This window comes from Montipora foliosa, chromosome 1 (assembly GCF_036669935.1).
Source record: "Montipora foliosa isolate CH-2021 chromosome 1, ASM3666993v2, whole genome shotgun sequence".
Taxonomy (NCBI): domain Eukaryota; kingdom Metazoa; phylum Cnidaria; class Anthozoa; order Scleractinia; family Acroporidae; genus Montipora; species Montipora foliosa.
Genome location: NC_090869.1, coordinates 14,667,571 through 14,672,570, shown reverse-complemented (window position 1 = coordinate 14,672,570; position 5,000 = coordinate 14,667,571). Strand labels below are relative to the sequence as shown.

The window sequence follows — 5,000 nt, the reverse complement described above, 5'->3', positions numbered from 1 at the left end:
TCAGTGTTTTCTTTGATAATTTTTTTTTAGTGATTACATCAGCCGTCAATAGTTTGTGGCGTGTTTGTTGTGGCAGGTCCTGTCACCAAGCCTTTTGAGTCTTGACGGAGTAAGTGATTTGTAGATACAAGAGTCCATTCTTGGTAAATATGCACGATTGGTCTGGGCTCAAAGTTAGGCCCATTGATTAATTAAAGAAGTTGTGACACTGTACTGGAAGATTTATCCTGACAAGAGAAAATGAGGGGACAGAGAAGGAGGCTCCCGGTCCAGCCCTTGGGATATGTCATGTCCACGAAAGTTATTTTTAGACGAGCGGAAGTCTTCCGAGACGTCCGCATGCAGGCCAACCTCGGTCCGATGTTTGAAAGAAAATATATATTCAACAGCCTTCCACGTGCGCCATCATTTTCTCTTTTCACTAAGAACCTGAGAGCGAAGCAAGACTGCATGCGGACGTCTCGGAAGACAGACTTCCCCTAGGACAAAGACTTCCGCTCGTCTAAAAATAACTTTCGTGGACATAACATATCCCGGCCAACGCCTTGAGCCTCCCTCTCTGTCCCCTCATTTTTTCTTGTCCTGATTAATGACTAAAGTCATTTCCCAGAGTCATTTTTTAAATTGAAGGTTCTAGTAAATGAGGCTCTCGAAGAATTTGGAAACACAGAACGATGATATAATGCCACTTACCCCACTTTCAAAAATAAAACCCAAGCTTTCTTGCTGAAGCAATTGCTTTCCTAATTTCTCAAGAAAGTTTGATTCCTCTGGTAACTAGGGTTAGGTAGGTAAAATGCAAAAATTTGGTTTTATCAACGGAGTTGCGAAACCTCTGACGAAGGGCTAACGCTCGAAACGTCAGCTTTTAAAATCTCTGTACGGTGGCCAATTTACATTGTCAACTCCAGTTGATAAAACCAAATTCTTGTATACTACTTCCCCACCGACGCAGCACCACAGTTTCTTTAGAAACTACCCCTTTCATTCATTAGGTAGGTAAAGTCTGCTTACCAGCCCAGTGGCCCATTAGGCAGGAGCTTATCCCGGTTTCTGTAGTAGGAAGGGATGTGAGTGTTTCTACTTCGCCCTGGATAGGATGCTAGTCCATAGCAGATCTACCCCAGCATTAAATTCGCCGGTATCCATGCATGTCTTGCCCAAGAACACAATACATTGTCCCCGGCAAAGGGCCGGAACCCGGACCACTTGATTCGGAGTGGAGCGCCTCCCGCACGCTCTAACACATCCTCTGTTAACTAATGTTCGCTAATTTGTGTACCAACGGAACATTGTAACCGTGACAATGTTTTCTCGCTTGCTGGCCATGGCCCGCAAGACGGTGTCCTAGGGGTAATTTAGATAAGTGGGAAATTGGCACTAATTCACTGCAGAGGTTACTGGCCACTTAAATCAGTCCTTGCTCACAAGGCAATAACGAAACTTTTGGAACCTGGGAAATCAATGTGCTGGATAGTAATACAACTTCATTCAGAAGATACAATCCTGGGGTCGAGTGCTCGAAATCTGGTTAGGGCTAACCGTTGGTTAAGAGGTATCAAAACCTGTAAGTTTCCATGGTATTTAACGCTGGTTAGCGCTAACTATGCTTGGAGCGACGCGGGCCAAGCCTTTAATTAAGGAAATGTTAATACAAGTAGCTCCTTCATTGGGGTTGAATCATTAGAACGTGTAACGAATTGTGTCACTCGCCAAGTTCATTTGACGACGTGAATTTAAGGGACCTTAAGCAAACACCACGACGACGCCGGCCACGAGAACGTTGTCCAAAATTGTTATTTCCCGTTATTGTAATAATTTTGCGATTGTGTGTCCACCTTCCAATAATAAAATTGGTGAAAACGGTGTGAATCAAGTAGAGAAAATTGAAAACTCATCGTCAGGTGCTGGTATCCTCCAAACGACCTCAAATTTAATCATTTCACGTCGTTGTGAGGACGAGGACGGCAAAGAAATGTACGAAAATTCAAAATGCACGAGCAGGGCATGCATGCGCAGAGCCTTTGTTTTTGTTTATTAAGCCTATTGTTTTGTGGATTTCTCTTAGGCGCCGTTGTGCTTGCTTAAGCGGCTCCCTAATATCGGGACCTTACGATAGGTCGACGACGCAAATTTCCCTTTCGTAAACGGTCGTTGCCATTTGAAAGGGTCGCTGCCATTTCTCAGAACGGTCGTTGCCATTTGAAACGGTCGATCCCATTTTTTAGCTCTGAATTACACTCATTAGGTCTAAGAACACAAAAGGTTGCCGTTACTGGGAGTTGTGTCTCGCTGGTCATATGAGTTAGGGTTCTGTTTAGGGTGAGGGCTAAGAACCCGAGTTCGAGTCTTTTCGGACTCTTTTTTTCCTCCAGTTTTTCTTTTATAAATGTTTTTTTTTTTGCCTGTTTTCTCTTAATTTTTGTTAATATTTTTTCTTAGTTTGTTTGTTTTCATTTTCTTTGAAGTGTGTAGTCGTCCGTTATAAATGGCGTCGACCGTTTCAAATGGCAACGACCGTTCTGAGAAATGGCAACGACCGTTTACGAAAGGGAAATTTGCGTCGACGACGCCGGCTACGAAAACACCACAACACAATGGGCTTAACTAATGAACAAAAACAAAGGCTCTGCACGCCCTGCACGTGCGTTTTGCGTTTTTGGTACATTTCTTTGCCGTCCTCGACCTGACAACGAGGTGACTTGACTAAATTCGAGATTGTGTAGAGGACGTGAGAACCTGACGAAATATATTTAAGTTTCTTCCCAAACAACCACACCGTTCATGCCAATTGTATTCCTGCAATGTTGATAAATACTTTCTATTCTGAACGACTTAGAGTTATAACGAAATTACAATAACGGGAAATAACATTTTGAGAAAACGTCTCGATCGCTTGTAGAGGCTTCCTGTGCCTTTCTCGTGGTGTATTTTTCGAAGTCGGACCCTTCCATTTTCTACGGGACGAAAATAGTTTGTGTGTAAAACAAACATTTTGATAAGGGACTGTTTAGTGGAAAGACTGGGTTTATTGTTTTCCTTGAATTTTTGGGCCCTCTAGCAACGAAACAAAGCACCGCCGCGCAACATCTGCATAAACATGAAAACATCACGGAAATTAACAAGTTCATGGCTACACGATACATTGCAAGTTTGCTTGCCAAAACAGCCACAAACTCAGTTTTCCACGGATGAAGCTCACCAAATTTATCCCAAGAAAAAAGTAGAAGATAAGAAAGGAAAGTAATATGCTTTGCCAAAGCGAATACAATATATGTTTCCATACATAACGTACCTACCGGAAAAGTTGACTTACCGCTGACTAGTTTATGCAGCCGTCGACGAATTGAAGAACGGCGAAATTGACAACACGACGACACGAATACGACGAAACTAGCAAATCGACGACACGAAGAAGGTAGCGCAACAAAGCGGGCAAAATGGCGACACCAACAAAGCAATACGACGACACAAAGAGAAGACAACGATGATACGAACAGAGCATCACGACCCAACCACGAAAACGACGCCACGAAGAAACTGGAAGAAGAGGTTTCGACGTGTGTAGGACCTTTCGACGCCACGAAATGTAAATTCCTATTTTGTCCCCAATCATATTAAAAGTGACAATTTCTTAAGAGGGAGGACCAATTCTATCTTTTGCCTATAATCCGCAGTTGAACTATACATTTCCTTTAAAAATCTATTTTTCCAAGTTCTAATCCCCTTAACCAGCCAAAGAAAATAAAGCTTTGTGGAAGGGATTACTTGATTTTCACCGGTGAACTTTGTTATAATTCTCATTTTTGTAATTTAACCTTCGATACCACGCAACCACGGGACACACCTGACGATCTTAAAACACACCATCGCGAGACCGGCTCTTAGGCACCTTCGAGAGCCTTACCCTTAATTTTCAGAATTGAAAATCCCATGCGAGTTTTGCAAATAATTAATTTTGCTCTTTCTTGAGCCAACCGCTTTTGTTTCGAGCGACGTGCCATGAATTCTAAGTAGATTCTTACATTGACTTTCACAAATGTTGGCGGTATTTTTCACCAGCAGAAAACAATAAAAGGGGTGTTCCTACTAGCCTTAATGTAGAAAATGCTAATCAAGCCATGTCGAGAAATCGAAATATACATATATTACATTGGCTGGAGTCACCTAACTATCAGTGGTGCAATTCGGTCGTGAATGGCTTGGTTTTGAAAAGACCACGAATTAAGGTGGCTTTACGTCTTATAAGAGCGAAAAGAACAACACTATTTACTTGCCAAATGGCTGAGCAAATCGTTTGAAGGTATAGAATATTCGAATTATTTCACGTATCCAAGAACAACGAAAATGTGGGAGTTGTTCCGTCACGCTGAAGTGATCTTGCATATCATAATTATACTCTCATATTCCTGCGTTTTTATTTAGCGTAACATCTAGAAACATACAGGCATATAATGAATTAAGTACTTAAACGGATATATTTGTGAAATATTTAGCTGATCAGCTTCCATTAATCTGCGAACGTGTTACGCTAATTCACAACTTTGTTAACTGTAGCAGCAACGCCACACGATTTTAATGACACAATAAATGGTTACTTATACTTAAGATATATATTGCACGTTTCTAACTTCCTTTTGTCCTTAATTCCGTTCTGTCCTCACTCGACGGTTATGAATTAAAGATGGACTGCAGACTGAGCACAAGCCACCGACAAATATTATAAAATACAGATTAGTTAGCAAAGTAAAAACAAACGGGAATTCAAATTAAACATTTAGTATTACATTTTCAATTAGACAAACAATAAAATTGAATTATGCAAAATAAAAATAGATTTGGGAAAGACATCCCATGACCATCATGTGTATCAAGCTTATCCATACTATTTTAATCTATCATTTTAAGATATATCACCGTAAGCTCCAAGGGACTTCGCCTTCATTTTCAGATTGAAACTGATCCGCATTAAAAAGATACAAAAATTTGGTTTATCAACG

At 41.0% G+C, this 5,000-nt stretch overlaps 1 long non-coding RNA gene across 1 annotated transcript in view; it reads right to left on the bottom strand.

The window, feature by feature from the left end:
- The window catches only part of LOC137975216 (uncharacterized), a 12,051-nt gene extending 8,330 nt beyond the window's left edge, over positions 1 to 3,721 (bottom strand). The window contains exon 1 of the long non-coding RNA XR_011117556.1: positions 3,317 to 3,721. This is a non-coding gene — a long non-coding RNA (uncharacterized lncRNA). The remainder of the gene's footprint in view (positions 1 to 3,316) is intronic.
- Positions 3,722 to 5,000: the final 1,279 nt, after the last annotated feature.